The sequence below is a fragment of the Muntiacus reevesi genome, chromosome 4 (assembly GCF_963930625.1).
Source record: "Muntiacus reevesi chromosome 4, mMunRee1.1, whole genome shotgun sequence".
In the NCBI taxonomy this organism is placed as follows: domain Eukaryota; kingdom Metazoa; phylum Chordata; class Mammalia; order Artiodactyla; family Cervidae; genus Muntiacus; species Muntiacus reevesi.
In genome coordinates, this window is record NC_089252.1 from 43,097,840 (window position 1) to 43,117,145 (window position 19,306).

Consider the following 19,306-nt stretch of genomic DNA (forward strand, 5'->3'; position numbering starts at 1 on the left):
TCTAGTCTTCTGACTACTAGTTCACAGTTCTTTTATTTGAATTGCTTTCTATTATGTTTTTAGTTATAGCTTCTGGGTGTATCTCCTTAATTTCACTTTTCTCTGTGCCTCATTTCTACTTTTTTCCTGCACGTGTTAGGCATTTGATGAAGGTTTCTGATCAAATAACTGAGCTTAGTGAACAGAAACTTTCTTTGCATGATCTTTTAATGCTGACCTGGCCCAATAAGGCCACTGGATAAGAACTAATGGAAACACCAATTCATAGTCTTTATCATCTGAATGGAAAGCCATGTTCCCACCAAACTATGTCTGCAGAGAGGAAAGACAAGGAACTCAGTTCTATGTTCTGCTGGACCCTCATGTTTGAAGTCAAGTCCTGACAGAGCAGAAAGAAGTGTACCTTGTTTACGCCATATGCTTCTTTCCCTAGACTAGTGCTATCAGAGGGAGCACCCAGGAGCCAGAAAGAGAGCTGGGTGACTACTTTTACCTAAAACTCTACTTCTCCATTGGGCAGTTGAACTCTCCAGGAGAAATCACACACTTCCCAGTTGTACAGGAGCCCCTGTGCATTCATGCTCCCACCCTCAGCTCTGTTGGTTTTCCTTTCTCATGTCTACAGTCCCCATTAACAACCCTGCCAAACACACGCACTGTTCCCTGCTCCTGCCTCAGTTACAAACGTCATCTTCCCACTCGACCAGGCCAACCCCCGGGGACATCTCAGACTCCTCCTTCTCCTTGCCACCATCACCGACAGAGTCACTAAACCCTATTGTTCCCATTCTCTCCACTTCTCTCGGATCTGTTCACTGCCCTCCTGTGGTTTTGGCTTTAATTTGTTTCCAAGCTAACCCTCTCAGGTCCATTCTTGGCATAATGGAGCCAGAGGTTATTTTGGCTGTGCTGGGTCTCTGTTGAAAAATTACGCAGGCTCCTTGCTGCAGTGTGTAGGCTTCTAGTTGTGGACGCAGGCTCCAGAGTACACGGGTTCAGTAGTTGCTGTGTGCAGGCTTAGTTGCCCTGAGGCATGCAAGATATTATTAATAGTTCCCTGCCCAGGGATTGAACCTGCAGCCCCTGCATTAGAAGGTGGATTGGTGACCACTGGACCACCAGGGAGGTCCCCACATCCCCTTTCTTAATGCTTCTCTATAGACTTCAGGATAAAGTCACACTCCTAAAATAGAAAGCCAGGTCTGGCCACCACTTTCCTCCCAACTTCATCTTTTATACCTTGAATCCCTTTGCACTATGCTCAAATGCATATTTGTCAAAGGCCTGAGTGAGTTTGGGTACAGGAGAGCAAGAAGACATGAGGGTGGACAGGGAAGGGATAAAAATACACAGGCATGTGAAAGAAGGAAGAAATTTGGAGCTAAGTAAGATTTTTTTTTTTTTTTAATTTCAAAGACAGAGGTCTAAGAGCACTGTTTCTAAAACTCTGGTAGATTTATTTCTATTTAAATCAACTGAAGGGAACAAATTTCATTGACTGATTCCCAGTAGCCACTACACAACTCAAAATGCCACCCAGCTCTCTGGTGAGCTATAGAAACAGGTGAGAGGTTGAAGCCTCAAAGAGAAGTCAGAGAAACAGTGATTAAAGCCAAGGTCCTGTCTTGGCCACAGTCCTGGGATTCTGCCAACATGAATTTCTGCTGGGACAGAGACCACCTTGCCATCTTAATGAAGTGAGCGATTTCTACTTCTTCTCTGGACCTCTCCATGGCACATTGGGGAAAACACACTCATTAATAACTTGGTTCCAAGTCTTGAAGGATCCCAATCATTTAGGCATGATGATTCATAGGAGAGGTCAACAAAATTGAGGACTCAACATGTAGGACAATTAGTATCTACCATGTGGCAACCCAGAGCCCAAAGAAGAGTGTGGAAGGGACATGCAATGCCTATGACTTGAGACCAAGAACCACTCTCCCACATCTGGGAAAGCTTCAGGTCACAAATATGACCAGTTTGTTGAGATCTTGAAGGCCACCCTCCAAATAGGAGCAAAGGCCAAAACCTGAGGCTCCACGTGGCAATACCAGTTTCCTGATGGGCAGTGTTTCATGCATTAGCATGGTGATCTATCTCCAAACCAAACAGTGGAAGCAGGAAGATGAATGAGCAAGGCCATTTCCATTCCCAAGGGCAACCTGATCCCTGACATAGCAACAGATGTGAATGAACCCAGTTCTTCACTTGTATCGTTTATTTCATGCTCACAACATTTTATGAGAGAAGTATTACCTTTTCTATACAAAAGCATACCCTCAGAAAAGTTAAATGTTCCAAATGTCACCAAGTCAGCGGGAGAGTCAGATGTAAACCATACTGAATATCAGCACAGCTCACATCTCTTCCACTCTTCTCTTCCCTTCCTTTCAAACAACCAAAGAATGTCAGGGTTGTAAGGGACTTTAGGTGCTGGGTGACCTCTCAGAGGTAGAAGGAAGGGGCATGGTGACTGATGACACAGGCGGAAGGTAAGCCTGAATTTTTTGGCTCCCAGTTCAACTTTTTCCTCATTGCACCTCATGGCCTCCCAGATTCAAGCAAGTGTGGTTCTGAATGCCATATACATTCAAACAATTAACAAATGTGGATTGAACCCTTACACAGTGTGAGGCCATGAGGATACAGCAGGTTGAAAGCAGAAAGTGTCTTGGTTCCCATGGAGCCCACATTCCACTGAAAAGACAAAGGTATACAGAAATTATCCATTAGTAGCTGCATGCGAAGTGGCTTCAGTCGTGTCCCACTATTCTCAACCCCATGGACTGTAGCCTACCAGTCTCCTCTGTCCACAGGGATTCTCCAGGCAAGAATAGTGGAGTGGGTTGCCATTTTCCTACTCCAGGGCATCTTCCCAATCAAGGGATTGAACCCATGTCTCTTAGGTCTCCTTCACTGGCAGACGGATTCTTTACCACTAGCACCACCAGTAAGGGAAATTTTGTCCTATGCAGAATAAGCAGGGCATGGAGCAATGGGTGAGAGAAAAGGACATTATTTTTAAAAGGATGCTCAGAGAAGGTGTCTTCTCCATTGACACCTGCCTGTGAGCTTCCCAACAAAATTCATTTTGACTTAACCTATATCTTGCCCAGCCACAGTATGCAATCAATGAGCATTTTAGACACACAGAGAGTGTGCAAGGGGTCCCCAAAGAAGGAGGGGGATTCAAAAGTAAGCTCCAGCTCTAACAAAGTCCAACCATGAGAACAGTGGGTGGTCACCAGCTGGCTTGGGGAGCAAGAAGGATTTTTAAAAGGTGGGCCTGTTCCCAGAGAAAATGACCCACTGACTCAGGAGCTTAAGTAAGATGTCCTTAGGATTCGTTTTATATCCAGGCTTTGAAAGCCTTCCAAGCATCTCCTATTAAAAAGGAAATCGGAGGTGGATATCATACTCAAAGAGCTTTGGTAGGAAGAAAATGTGCTTTAGGACCTCACTGAAAATGTTTTTTCATACACTTGAGAGGTTATGTCTCTGGGAAAGATACCAAAAATAAAATAATAAGAAGATTCTGATTGTATTTTAGAAACAATATGAAAGTTCATTCCTGTCCAACACCCAGAAAGAAAGCTTTGTACAGAAGTTGCCAAATATAATCTATTTTATAACAATAAAGTGATACGTCTGTAGTTCAAGTTTTCAAGCAATCGTATAAATCAAAAACAAAGAAAACCATTGCTCAAGTACATTTCTGTATTTTACTACTAACGTCACTCCTAAGAGAATTCAGTGAAGCTGGGGGCTCACTGGGAGAGGCCACAGCGAACAGCAGGAGAAGCCCCCAGACAGGGTCAGTGTCTGAAGCTGGGAGATGGTGGGACTCAGAGCCGGCTGGGAAGGGCAGAGAGAGGCTACCAGATGCCCAGAGCCAAGAGGCTTCTGCCTGGAGTGACGGGAAGTCACCTGGCTGGATGGCAGAGCTCGCTGCTGCTGAAAGTGCCCTAAGTGGTGCTGCAAATGAAACTGGCAAGAAACTCACAAGAAGCTAACACTTTCAGGAATCTTCACATCTCCCTCCCATCACCACTCCTGCTGCAGGAGAGGCTCAAATCTAAGTTAACCATCCATCTCAGCTCAGGATTCACTCCCTCCTTCCTCCTAATTAGGCTCTTTCTTTCTCACCTGGTCTCTTTGACAAACGCATCATCTCCCATTTTTAAGGGGAAGGAAAAAAAGAGAGGACTTTCCTTGGCCCTGCTTCCCCTCAAGCTAGTATTCCCTTGCTCCATTTTCCTTAATCAGATTTTAAAGCAGTATATCCATGCTCTCCAGATTTTCTTCCTCTTCTCCACCTTCTTTAACATCCACCAGTCTGCTTTCTGGTCCCACAATTTCACAGAAATTTCTCTAACTGCCAGGTGCTTTGCCAGCTTGTCCAAGCCTTTGGTGTCAGGAGCGCTTGTCACTGTTTAACCACTGCCTAGACCCCACATGTTACAACATTTGCCTCCTTTGGCCTATGTGACTTTGTTCCTTGGCCCACTCTGAAACCTCTTCCCTGTCCTGAGCACCCCCACCACCACGATCCTGAGATGGATAGTCATCCACTGGTGGAGAAGAGACAAGCCTCATCTAACTTACTGAGTGTTTTGGGGTCACACACTCTTTAGAATGTCTGATGGAAGTTTTAAAGCATGTCCGCAAAATATGGCTTATATGTATATGCATATAAATATTATCTCAGGAGAGACTAACAGATTCCCTAAATTAAGAGCCTCTGTCCCAGAGAATACCCTTTTATAGAAATGTAGTTATGATGTCATGTGACTCTTCCATGTTGCTTTTAAGTCTCATGTTTCTAGTAAGTTCTTGACTTCCAACAGTGCTAAAATGGAGCAAAGCACTTTATCAGAAAGAGGGGGCCCAGAGTTCTCATCCCCATTTTCATACCTTAAGGGCTCTCTAAACCAAAATTGCCTTCTCTTAAATAAAGCAAAGTGTGCTTTATTTCTACTCTGCTACAAAGAATTGCTGTATAGATCAAATGAGATCAAGAATTTAAAAACGTTTTGCAAACTTCAAAACACTATAAAAATGATTGCCATTAAAATCCTTGATTAATATTCTTAGAGGTATACCGATTGGGTGTCAACATGGGTTTTAATCCTCTCTTGAGTGCCATGTTATGATTTAACCTGTGTCCATCTGCCAGTTTGTAAACTAGAGATGATGACAGTTCTTCTAGCGACCTTGTGGAGCTAGTGTGAGTATCAAATTAAATAATGAATGTGGAGGGACTGTAGAGCTCAGCAAGACTGAGGCCCCCACGGTTTCTCATCCTCTTTTTGTGTCCCTCTCCATGTGCACTAATTGAGCTCCAAGAGCCCAACAGAATGAGGCTGTGCTCACAAGAGTCCCACCGTGCCTGATGATGGATCGTTCCTATGAAATAACTCCGTAATCAAATTAGACTCCAGTGAGTTAATCATGGATAATGTGATTACAAGAAGCAGCAAATAAATTGATAATAATTGGCTACTTATTATTTTTAAAAAGGAGGCATGGAGAGAAAGAATATAGTGTGTGAAAAAGATTATCCTTTGTAGAAATAATCTCTCCTTTTGGCCACTTGGCCTATATTTGAACCCACCCCCAAGGAACACTAGTGTCTCTTTGGTATCCTGGGTTCTCTAACATATATTCTTACCTGAAATCCTAGCTTCACCATGATTTGTAAGTATTTGTGCCCTCTGGTAAGTGTGCACAAGTTTGCAGCTTACAAAGAACGAGCATGTTGGCTAAAATCATGGTGCCTTCCTTGCTCACAGCCCATTCTTCCATGCTCTGCAGTGCCCAATGAGGCTCAGAGTGGTAGGACTCAGAGACAGAGGCAGACAAACTGGCAGGTTTAACTGGGTCCATCTCTGCCTTTTTACCGCGTTCTATCGGGTTGAAAAAGAGGTGAGATTTCTACGGTGATGTGGGAAAAGCAAGATCAGCTACTAACTGGTGAGGACAAGTCAGGTCCCTGTGAGAGTCAAATAACACAGCAAGGAGCATTTCTCAATAGTCTTCTGGACTGGGAGGTGTGAAACTGGGCGTTTCGATCAAGCCAAGGAGAAACAAATGACCTGGGCTCGGTACACAGTGGGTGGAGAATAAGGAAATGGGAAGGAAGATGACATTTATGGTAGTTGTTCAGTTGCTCAGTCTTGTCTGACTCTTTGCGACCCCGTGGACTGCAGCACACCAGACTGTCATTATTTCATCCAATCCACTCAACAGTACCCTGTGGTATGAGTTTGTTGCCCCATTTCACCAGCAAAGAACCTGAGGGTCATAAAGGCTAAAACTTGCCCAGAATTACAGAATAAGGAACAGAGGGATTCCAGGCTATTTCTACTCTGGCAGACTGGCTCACCGAAGATGTCAGAGGGCATTTCAAGTTCTGTATACCCAGAAAAAGACAAAGAGTGAGTCTCAGACAGTCAGTGTTCTGTCTGAAGAAGAAAGCATTATTTTGAAGTTCCCTGAACAGCTCTCACCAGAGACCTGGGCCATGGAAAATCTTCTCCAGAGCCCTTTGGAATTCTAAGAAGGAATCAAACTCAACATAATTCAGTGTTTAATTACTATCTATTGTGGCAAGCATGCTTCTTTTAGATCAGATTTATGATGAAGGGGCATGATAGTGTTTATGACACCTGAGAGTGTTGTATGTTTATAGGATATTGAAATCCTTGTCTTGACCCTGGGATTCTTACTTAGAGGTAGTTTCATAGTATGGGGTACAGTTGCAGTGGATTTCACAGCACAAGTGCTACCAAGGGTGGCTCCATGTTATGCACATTACCCACAAGGGAACCGCGCTGGGGTCTGCACTGGCTGAGGGGTATCCCTTCTGCAATGCCACATCCCCCCAGCCAAGTGCTTAACAGATCACCTACTGTGACTAACTCAAATTTTGGGTCCTATGAATCCTCCTTCTTTTTCCGTTCCTCCTAGTTTTGACTGTTTTTCACTATAACAATGTTTTTGTTAACAATGTCTCAATGTTTCTCTGACTCAGTAGGTATCCCTTCTACTATGCCAGGCTCCCTATAAAATGCATTCTTTATAGTTGGTTCTCAGGCCTCCACTTTTTTCCCATATGCAAATTTCTATGTACTCTTTCTTGGCAACAGTACTTAAAATGCTACAGTACAGAAGTGGGTGGACTCCATCAGTAGTAGATCTACTGAGAGGCGAGGTCCTTTTCTTCCTTGCCCACTGTGTTAATGGTTTGAAAAGAAATTTCTCGGATAGCTCATCTACTGATCTGCTGCAGGGTAATACGCGTCATGGATTCGGAGTAGTTTTCTCCATCAAAAACCCTTCCTCTCATGATGCTCGTCACATCACTGGGAAGTAAGACAGAAAGGGCTGTGTCTGTTTTGCAGGTTCTGAAGCTAAGGATCAAGGATCAAGCTGACTTACCCAGAGTTAGTTGGTGACAGGTCCCCCTTCAAGAGCAACCATTTCGTGTCTCCTTGTCTAATGGTCTTTAGCCCTTGTTTCTCTGTAACACTCTTGCCATAGCTCAGGTGTGCTCACAGGGCTGGCCGGTGCTTCCTCAATATGATGGAGGAGAAGAAGGAGGGAATCTTTGTTTTCATCTCCTGGAATGTTCCAATGGTTCCAGCTGTGGCTACAATTCATGACTACAGGGACCTTTTTTTTTTTTTTTTGCTTGTTTGTTTTCTTTTCTTTTTTTTTTAAATTTTATCTTATTAGTTGGAGGCTAATTACTTCACAACATTTCAGTGGATTTTGTCATACATTGCCATGAATCAGCCATAGAGTTACACGTATTCCCCATCCCGATCCCCCCTCCCACCTCCCTCTCCACCCGACTCCTCTGGGTCCTCCCAGTGCACCAGGCCTGAGCACTTGTCTCATGCATCTCACCTGGGCTAGTGATCTGTTTCACCATAGATAATATACATGCTGTTCTTTCGAAACATCCCACCCTCACCTTCTCCCACAGAGTTCAAAAGTCTGTTCTGTACTTCTGTGTCTCTTTTTCTGTTTTGCATACAGGGTTATCATTACCATCTTTCTAAATTCCATATATATGTGTTAGTATGCTGTAATGTTCTTTATCTTTCTGGCTTACTTCACTCTGTATAATGGGCTCCAGTTTCGTCCATCTCATTAGAACTGACTCAAATGAATTCTTTTTAACAGCTGAGTAATATCCCATGGTATATATGTACCACAGCTTCCTTATCCATTCATCTGCTGATGGGCATCTAGGTTGCTTCCATGTCCTGACTATTATAAAGAGAAATGCAAATCAAAACCACAATGAGGTACCATTACACGCCAGTCAGGATGGCTGCTATCCAAAAGTCTACAAGCAATAAATGCTGGAGAGGGTGTGGAGAAAAGGGAACCCTCTTACACTGTTGGTGGGAATGCAAACTAGTACAGCCACTATGGAAAACAGTGTGGAGATTTCTTAAAAAACTGGAAATAGAACTGCTACATGACCCAGCAATCCCACTTCTGGGCATACACACTGAGGAAACCAGATCTGAAAGAGACACGTGCACCCCAATGTTTGTCTTCTTTTGAAAGAGTCTCTCTCGATTTCAGCAAACTTTCCAGCAAAGAGTACTTTGAGGCAGCTGGGTAAGGGAGGGCTGTTCCTTCCCTGTCATATGTCCTTAAAATAACACAACAGGGGAGGCACGCCCTGAGGGTCCCCTTGAGGTACCAAGGATAACATAATGAATTGGCTAATCATAAACCATTCACTCCCGAGTTCCAAGTGATATGGTAATGAATTGCCAATGAGCCATTCGCCAGACTGCAGCCATATGGTGAGGGATGGGACCCTGGCACATTGTAGCCATACTGTGGGTTTGTCTGCATAATTGTTCCCATGCAGGACCTCCCCATCTCTATGGCTGCTAATTAATGTCCTTTCTAAGTTTCTGTTGTCAAAACTAATCATTTGTTTGTTTTATGCCAATAGGCCTTTCTCTTATCTGGTTAGCAATAGTGACCATTAAGACATGAAAATGTGTTTGAGTTCACATAAAAAATACTTGAGTGTCACATCTTGCAGTACCCAGTGGGTACCAGGACTTCGCAGGACTGGCCTCGGTAGCAACTTGATCCAGGAACTTATTAAAACCAACAAATTATCATCTTTCCCTACAGAAACTCAAATGAGGATTCAGTTCATTAATTTCTCCATTGTTCTTCTTGTCTGTGGACATTACTCTAGTTGGATCTTTAGCTATAAAATGTGGATTTTATGATAATAGTGATGATAATAAAAATAATTAGGAGAAGAAGGAGGTTCATTTATCAGACTAAGACACCCTTTCAAACACACACTCCCTACTGGTTTGAGGAGACATTGAAATTTTGGAAAGAACCTTGTTTCCCTTCTGCTTCTCTGCTCCTTTCTTTCCTTGTCTCTTTCCATTGGTTTCCTTAGTCCTAACCCAGCTGGGGCTAGAAACAGTTTGGGGAAAAGCAAAACAAAGCAAAACTACCCTGGGAAGACAGGAGGATGAAGACCTACTACCAGTAAATAGCAAAGCCAATTTTAAAGAATAAGTTTATTAAGGATTTAGGAGAACAGCAGCGTGGGGAAGGCCGTACCATTTACATGATCCAGTGTGTGTCCAGTGTCTTAGCCCCCCTGACCTTTGCCACTGAGACACAAAGGGGGTACTAACCTTTACATACACCCTCTGACAGCCTTTTCCCATGAAGACTGTTTGTTATTCTCATAAACTGATTTTCCCTCTATAAGCAGGGTGAAGAATATAAGGAAATGGAGGCAAAAAAGGGAAGGAGATGGAGGTGAGAAAGCTTACAGGGGAATATTCCCTGAGATGTCTCTGGGCCCCTTGCTTCCTGTAGGACTCGGTGGGAACAATCACTCTGTTTCACAACTTTCTGCTTTCTCCCTGCAGCCACACACCGCACCCCAGAAACAGTCAGCATGTTAATTGCAAGGTCAGGCCAGTGTCTCACGTGGCATCTGGGACGTGGTATAATGCAAACAGATTTCCATATGCGGTCCCTTTCAGTAGTCCTCGGCCCCGAGCACCCACACCACGTGAGAACTCAGCTTCTCGGGAGACGCTGACATTTTAATTGGGAGCATCTGTTGCCTTTTCTGTTATTTTTGGCCAGGTTTGGTTTATTTGTTTGAGCCGGTGTTTGTGTACAGACCTGCCTGCGTGTCTCACAAGAGGCGGGACATGAAGCCTAGCATTGCCTGCTCTCACTTTCTTCTCAAGTAGCCAATGGGGACACGCGACAGGGCACTGGCCTCCGCCCAGTCTGTTCTCTGCTTGGTTTAGAAAATTTAGAGTGAGGAGGGCCAGGCTGAGAACAAGAATCACCTTCCTGGGAAAATAGATGTTTGGGGAAGAGAGGCCTGGCTCTCCCCACTCCCAGCAGAAGAAGACCTAGCAGCGGAAGCCCTGGTCACAGGGACCCTCTCCCCTCAAGCCCACAAGGTGCTCCTCCCAGCTTGGCTCAGACACTAGCTGAGGTCACTGTCCCCAAGAGTCTCACAAGCCTTGCTCACACCAGCCTCTGAGACTGCATTTCTGCTTCCCATCTAAATCTATGGAGCCTTCCTGCAGCGGGTTAACTGCAGTGGGTTAACTGGCCTTGCCATAGTCTACAGTCCATAGACAGTATGCACTGTGTTCTTACTGTTTTCTGACCTGGAGAGGGTTGAACAATGTCCCCATCCCTAAAGATGGACTCACTGGGAACCTCAGAATGTGAACTTACTTGGAGCAAAGGTCGTTGTCAATGTAATTAAGGTGAGGATCCTGAAACTAAATCATCTGGACTAAGCTGAATCCTAAATCCTGGAGGTGACAGAAAAGCAAATCACAGAGAGGGATAAAGGCCATGTGAAGACAGAGATATAGACTGAAGTCAGGCTGCCACAAGCCAAGGGTGCCAGGAGCCAACAGATTCTAGTGGAGGCAAGAAATGTGCCCCTAGAGCCGTCAGAAGGAGCATGACCCCACCATGTCCTGATTTTAGACTTCTACCATCCAGAACTATGAGAGAATTAACTTCTGTTGTTTTAAGGCACCATGTATGTAGTAATATGTTGAAGCAACCCTGGGCTAGGGTGATGTGGTGTGTAAGATTCTAAGAATGAAGAGGAGTTGGAAGTGGCCTTGGACTTGAAGTTAGGGGCTGAACTCTTCTTACCTGATCTGCTCTGTCCCCTCAGGGAGGCCACGTAGCCCTGGGCCTCAATATCCTAGTCTGTCCATTGCAGGAAGTGGACATGACAATTCTATGACCCCCCATGGCTCTAGTGTCTACGATCTCCCATGGCTCTGGTATTTATAATGTCTCATGGCTCTAGTATTATTTTGTGTAAAAGAAAGAGGTTATAACTACAGAGCCTGATGACATTGTAAGCCTGAGAGCTCACTTTGAAAAGTAAACTAAAATGGGCATCACAGATCAGGAGAGGAGCAGGTTCAAGCGCAGTAAAGCTCACTAGGGAAGACCCCACAGAGGAGGCAGTCTCTGAGCTCAGGCACAGATGGGTAAAGGAGAGGAGCAGAGAAAGCATGAAAGACAGGGGTGGGAGTGATGAATGCACAGGCTTGAATGAGCAGTGATGCTGGAAAAGTGGCTTGGATGGAGCAGAGAGGACCATGAGAGCACTGACACCCCACTCACCCAGAAATCAGCCTGCAGTGACTCTGCCCTGCATCCAGGGCCCAGCACCTGGATGTGCTCTGCTCTGTAGGAGAGGTTGAGCTGCCCTTCTTCTCAGATGCATCCATGCATTGAGGAAACTCATTGGACACCCACCAGCGTCTAGAACACTGAAGAGTCAATGGTGGCCTTAGCCTTGGCCAGCAGTGAGGTGCAGTCAGATGGTAGAAACAGACCACTGAGTGTGTACCTATGTTCAGAGTGGGAAGAGTTTTAGTCAAGAGTGTAGCAGAATCTTACCTTAGTTTGAGGAGTTAGGCGATCTTCCCAGAGGAAGGGAATTTTAAGCTACCTGCTCTGTGCTGCGGTCAGCTGTGTCCGAGTCTTTGCAGCTCCATGGATTGTAGCCCGCCAGGCTCTGCTGTCCATGGGATTTCCCAGGCAAGAATACCGGAGTGGGCTGTCACTTCCTCCTCCAGGGTATCTTCCTAACCCAGGGATCGAACCCGCATCTCTTGCATCTCCTGCATTGGCAGGTGGATTCTTTACCACTGTGCCACCTGGGAAGCCCTGGGAATAAAAGTTGGCTAGTTGACGGAAGTGGTGAGAGTTTCTTCTTGGTGCTTCCTCACTTGAGTATATGTAAAATAAGGAAGCAGAAATATACAACACCAGAAAAAAAATAAGAACAGTAAGAAGAGTCAAGAAGAATAATCAGTTAGAAAAACACAGCAATCTGTGGCCATCTGGCACAGGGGTAAACATCTTTGCACAAAAAACAGCCTTCCAGGTACCATGCTGAACCTACAATACAACCTTAAAATTGATTCAGCATACTCTGTTTTTCTCAAAGGTAAGAAAGCCTGGAATATTTTTCAGAAAGACCATTACCCAACATCATCAACTCCACAGAAAACTGATTTGCATAGGTCTCATGTTCCCAGCTCAAGAGGCTGACCTCTGGAGTCTTCCTGTATTGAGTGTTGACAAACTGGTCCTCATCTATATTCATGGTCTGACTGTCCCATTTTCTCTGTCTCTCAGGTTTTGGAAGAGGGTCCTAAGTTCCTCAAAGGCAGGGCCTTCATCTTTCCTTTGCTTGCCAGCCTAATTATAGGTATCTATTCATCTGCAAAGTTTTCCTCTAGAAAAAGCCACTGTTTATTTGATGAGTCCCCTCCAACCTTCCCACATGCATCCATTCATATGGTCCAGAGAAAGCTGTCAGAAGATACAGACTCAGTAATTCAACAAGATTTTATTAAGGGCTCTTAAGTTCAAAGCATTATGCTCATTAAAAAAAAAAAAAATACCTGTCCTTAAGATGCTCACAATTTGATTGTGAAAACAAGACATAAATATATATAAATGTAAACAGATTCACATAATGTAGAGTATTTGGTGAATCACAGATGACCTTTGAGTTGGTTTCATGGATAGCAAAGCCAGAATCCTCCAAATCATTGCCTTCAGGTTCATTTAGGGCAAAACGCTGGGATGGAAGACCCTCGGCCCTGGGGACAGGACCACTGTTGATGCTCCTTCTAGCCTGGAGCCTCCAGTGTAACCAATCGCCTTGAAATCTCTTTGGAATGAGTGAGAAGAAAAATGAAGACTCCATCAACACCTTCATGGAATACCTTCCCCGGTCTTGCTCAAGTCATTTGCAGAGTTGGTGATTTCTATCACACATATCTTTTTAGACAGGTACACAAAAGGAGATGGGCCACCCTCCCTGTCTCTGTCTAAATTCATCTCTGTCATCTCCTCCCTACTCTCCCTCCCACCCTTCTCTCCCTATCTGTCTCAATCTGCCTTTCTATCGAGTCACATCCCTCTCTCGCTTGCTCTCATTCTCCACAAGCTTCCTTCCTGTGTTTCCTTCTCTCACTATCTGTCTCTTCCTGTTACACACTCACAATTACAGTTTTCAGAAAAACCCACAACCCTTGTCACGATAAGCCTCAATTCTACTTTATTAGCATGGAGAGGATCAAGGTTTTTAAAAAGACATTCATAGGAAAACCAAGATAAAGCTGTGACTGATTTGAGGTCACTGAGGGGACAGGGAAGGAAAAATAAATTGGACAGGATGGAAAAGTGAAGAGCGGAGAGCCTGAATTATGATGTGTCAGCCGTCTGCCACAACCATGGCCACAACTCTGTATCCTGTGGGCCCTCGCCCCTGCCTCGCTTGAATTGTTCTCGCTAGAGGAGTCAGGGCCCAAAGCCTCGAGAAGTTCTGTTGAGATAAACTCTGTTAGCGGCAGAGTCTGACTCAGGAGCCCATGTGGTTGCTTCTCCTGGAACACAGAGCATCATGGGTCACAGGTTGGAGAAATCAGTGATGCTCCTTCAACTCAGGACAGGAATGGGGGGAGGGGCTTAAAGAGGTTCTAATCCACCCTTAACAGAGAGGGAGACTGAGGCCTGAGAGGAGGTACCCAGAGCCCCAGGGCCAGGGGCAGGGGGCAGAGCCCAGTCCACGCCCTCTCTCAGGTTCCCGCCTCACTCTCATCCTTGATGGGAAAGATAAGACACTTGAACCCTCTGAGCCTCAGAACCTTTTCTGTACATTTAGTGAACATGGGGGAGAGCATTTCTATGGGTTTCTTATAGGAATAGTGCTGTTCACAATTACTCTCACATTTAAACCTGACACAGTTCTGTGTTGTATAGGAGTCATTAAAATTCCCATGGTATAGAGGAGGAAAACAAGTCTCTGTGAGATTAAGTAAACTCCTTAAGGTCCTGCAACTAATAGAATTGGAATTTTAATCCTGCTCCCAGTGGTTTATCTAGTGTTCTGCACCTCTCCCCCACTACACACACACACACACACACACACACACACTGTACTTAGCATAGGCTTAGAGGAAAATGAGAAGAGTATGGAATCTATGGTCAACCTCTCTCACACTCTCAGGCCCCTTCAAGCCCCCTGCCCCCGACCATCACCATTGGCAGGCAGAACCCGGTTCCATGAGGACAGGACTCCAGCCTGGTCCTCTCTTTCATAGAATATCACAATGTCACATTCCTCTTTGCCTGCTGGTCCAAGTCCTGCCTCCAGAAATTGGCCAGTGCTCCAACCAGCTACAAAATAAAGAGGCATTTAGCCGTGTTTCCCCACACTCAGATGTTTGCTCCGTGAGGACAGATATCAAGATGTGCAGAGCCACCCCCCACCCCCTCAGAATAGCCAGACAATCCCCTGAAGCCAAAAAAGAAACTTACTTTGAAAGACAACAGCACCCTAGCTCCTTCTCATCCTCCTTGAGCAGCTCGAGCAGCTCGGCAGCATTCACAGATGTCATCAGCAAAGGCCACTCTCCCCCTGTGAGATCAGGACACTTCTCCACCAGCCAGTGCTCAGATCTGGCTACCTGATTGGTTAGACTCACTCACACACTTGCACCAAGTGCTATTATTTTTCATGACTATTTTATTTTTGCCTTCTTTCCTAGAAATCCAATAGAGTCCTCTACGAGGCAAAGGTCTAAAAGACAGCCACTCACACGAAATGACTCTACCTACATCAGAGAGGTCCCTCTTCCTAACTCATGTATTAACTCCCCTTAATTGATTAAGTCACTTAATTGATTGAGTCACTGTCAGCCAACAGATCCGCTCTTTTCCCCTGCCTTCACAGGGTGCATTACCTGGGCAGAGAGTTTGGCACTTGATGTACCTGATGCTTTTCTATATCCAAGGGGAGCCTTGCATTCTTATCTGACTCTTTATTGTGTGAGGAACTCTATTCCTTACCTAAGTTATAGCTCCTACATAGAGGCTGGAACTATATTGGTGGCAGTGGTGCTCTTGAAATTCTAAGGTTTGTATATCACTTTAAAACATCTTTTTTTAGATTCCTATACATCACTCATAGTGGTGGATCCTTTCAGGGTAACTTTTCCCTAGAAGACCCTTGTCCACCAAATCAAGCCTTACCCCTCCTTTAAAGCCCACTTCAAATATTTTCTTTACACCATCTCTGACCCCATCCTCTAGTTCCTGCGCTTAAGCCCATGGCCCTTTATTTACACCTTTATCATTATCATCCAGTCATCACAGCAGTTCACATTTAGCTGCTAAATACCTAGAGTCCTCCATCCAGAGGTTGAGTACAAGGGGGAACTAGGAGCCATTATCAGGGAAAGCTTGCATGACAAACTGGAATCTCAGCCTTTGTGCCTGAGGCAGAAGGAATTTGGAATTAGATGGGAAAGGAAGGGGGAACTAACCCAAAGGTCCCAATAAAAATTCTCCCATTTGTGTCAAATACTGCTCCCAGAGAGAGATCATTTATAAAAAGCACTGCCTTGGAAGAAGAAATAGATCCTAATAGGCATGATGATATAACACAGGGGTTGGGCCTCTGTCTATATCCATACAGTTCATTTTGGTGGACAAAGCACCCCTGTGGGAAATGCCCAGAAAGATGGGTAGTGTTTGAAGACAAATGGGCTGTGGCATCAAGACACTGACTCATCAGAGTACTCCTGGTAGGCTCTAGTGGGAAAAGAAGGGAGAAAAACTGGGCCTTGGCTCTCAGGTAGGATGCCAAGCAAGGGCCCAGCCAAGCAGACCAAAGTCTGAGATGCTGTTCTAAGTCCAGAGCAGAATTCAGAGGTGGGAAAGCTGAGGCAGGAGTCAGGGTGCATGTATGGGAGCCCTTTCTGGGAACAGAGAAATGCTTGGAGACTGTAGATCAATTCCTATGGAGCATCCCTGGGCAACAGATTAATTTCAGTCCCTTTCCAAATGATAGAGGTGAGGCTACCAAATGGGCTTCTATCCTCATGAGACGCAGTTCAGGAGTTAGGGTGAACTGGACCAGCAGGAAAGGAGTGGAGTACAGGGGAGCAAAGCCAGATGGGGTGATTTCCTGGCCAGAGGGATGAGTCCCTTCTTACTTTATACCTCCCACATCCAGCAAAATGCCCGATTCACGCCAAACAGACAAGTGAAATTTTTGGAGAGCAGTTTAGAAGTGAAAGAGGTTTCCAGATACCTTTCCATCATTTTGGCAGGTACCTTCCAGCTTTCCTGGCCAAGCCCTGCTTACTGGAACCCTTCATCCAATGCCGCAGAGAAAATGCAATTCCCCCTCTGCACTACTGCTCATTACCAAGAAAAATGATGACTTGATAGTCTTCCAGCAAGAGAGAACCATCTATTTCATTTGGAAGTTTGGTAATTGATTAGGGCAATAGATTTTCTGCAGGGCAGCCTCTCCGGGAGAGTCTGGCTCAGGCATAAGATTTACATACATCAGGCTCACTCTGCCTTCAGAGTTTGTCTCAGAGGATGAGATCACAAGGCCATTACTGGAGTGGGTGGTGGGCTGCCTGGGTAGGGAGGCACAGGGAAATTCCCAGACATCATTTCTCAACAATGAGGACGGTGTCTAGTTCAGAGCAGGTTCAAGTAATTTTCTGTCAGCAATTTTAGGTAAATCCATTAGCAAGAGTCTGTCTACTCTGAGATGTGATCAGAGCAAGTGGTCCTTTGAGGGTCTCTGCTGACCAAGCTTCAGGGTAGATTGGGCCTAGAAAGTTACCATTAGCCTGTGTGGGCCCCAATGTCAGAGGTACCCAGTGATGGCCTCAGCACAGTGATATCCTGCATGTGTATCATGGGCCCACTGTAGAGGTCAGTGGAGCCAGCTTTTAATAAACACTTGGTCTCTATTACAAACTCCATCTAAAGCACACCCTGTTCTCTCATACAAATCCTTACTTCTAACTCTCTCCTGTGACTATGGATCAAAGCCTTTCAGTGCCATTACTTATCCCCCAATGCAAGCATGAATCATGTTCTCTTTCCCTGATGAATCTTTATTTAAGCCCTATCACTAAATGCAAAGTTGATTGTGATATTTTTAATTATAATAACAGAAGATTGAATTTAGCCCCAAATGCAAAGGTTGAAGGGTAGGAGTGTTTAGATCTTTCCTACATATTTGTAAAGAATGGATGGGTGACTTGGGTCTCTATTAGCTATCCCTAGTTTTCTGAGCATTTTCAGTAAAAGCTGAGTATACACAAAGGCATATCTCTGGGGTGGTCTGAAAGAATGAGATATTCATCTGACCTGTCCCATTCTCACTGTACCTACTCAGACCATGATGGAAGAAGATTCCCCCTTGACCAGTTGAGGATGGACCCAATTTCCTTGGGGATCCCACAGTCTAAAAAGAACATCTCCATTCCTTTGCCTGAAGTGGTAAGAAACTATAATCTTTCAGGTCTCTCCCTGGGTAGGCATCCTCCTCCTTCTACTCCACAGCTAGTAGCTTCATCTGGTTCTAATCAGACAAACAGCATCAGCCATAGATGGAAGAGAGAATTCCCCAAGGATGATATCATACAGGTAGACATCTACTCTGATAAAATGTAAATTTGACCTTGTAGATGAACTGGCCTTGTTAGAAAAGTGCTGTATACACCTTAAAAGAGAGTTCTAGGGTAGACCTGACCTATACTGCTTGCTGAGCAAATGGTGATACTGAGAAGCAGACCTATCGATTTGCACAATTTATTGTACATCTATGATGCACAGTGCAAGATTTTACGAAATATACAAAGAGGGCCTAACTCATGCCCTCAAGATTTATGTGGAAACTCACTGATGAAGTAACTATCACAAACTTCTCATTGCTCATAGGGCACTGAGGTAGCTACTGACATATCCATTAATATCCATTAATATGTTCATTAATTTATTAAAAATGGACTTACTCTTACTCAGCATGACTACCACTTTCTTCTGTTCCCCAACTTATCAAAAATAGAAGTGAAAGCACTAGATTCAGTGATTCTCTTGAAACTCAATAAAAAAAAAACAGGAGAAGCATGTTGACAGCTTTCTCTGGGGTAGGTTGAGGGGAACATGTTGGAAAGGATTAGCATTCCACTCACAGGCATGTTAAGTAGCCTGTGGTATGCACCACAACAGTGTCCAGCACTAAGCAATTTGTCAATATTTATTTGGTTTAATGAATGAATGACTGAAAATAGAAGTGATTTTATGTGCTCTTCATTCAGCTACAGATTCTAGGTATTATGATTTTAAAATAACTGTCCTGTCATATCTCATTCATCACTAAGTTCAAATCAGTTTTAAGGAGTGATTATGGAGAGTATGGACAGAGTGTAAAGTTGGTATCCAGAGACCTGGGTAGTAAGTTTGATTTATACTTACTAACCAGGTTGGCCTTGGGAGGGTCCTTTAATCTTTCCAAGCCTTGGTTCCTTACGAAGTCGACTGGGGGATGGAGGACAAGCAGAGTCAAGAGGAGGTAGAACAGAAGGAAGAGGCTGAGGAGGGACATCCCAGGCAGCTCACGCTCAGCATCCGATAAAGCTCACCACATGTTGACTGCAGGCAGGCAGGGACTGGCAGGGAAGCCTCGGCCTGGGCACGAGTGGGTGGGATGATTAGGGTCAAAAAGATGGCCCATCACAGGAAACAGGACCCAGGAGAAGGACTTGACAGAATGTCCTTGGAAGTGACACAGGGCACGCCCTAACCTCCTCTGCTTTAAGTTACCTAAGGATGAGCAGCTCTAATGCCCTAACTACCTGGTAACTGTAGAAATGCCTCTCTGTAAAAATTCAGCCCGTAAGTC

General features: G+C 44.7%; 1 long non-coding RNA gene across 1 annotated transcript in view; it reads right to left on the bottom strand.

The window, feature by feature from the left end:
* Positions 1-11,819: 11,819 nt before the first annotated feature.
* The window catches only part of LOC136167662 (uncharacterized), a 35,400-nt gene continuing 27,913 nt past the window's right edge, over positions 11,820-19,306 (bottom strand). The window contains exons 2-3 of the long non-coding RNA XR_010663106.1: positions 12,026-12,243; positions 11,820-11,843 (exon numbers count right to left, since the gene is read on the bottom strand). This is a non-coding gene — a long non-coding RNA (uncharacterized lncRNA). The remainder of the gene's footprint in view (positions 11,844-12,025; positions 12,244-19,306) is intronic.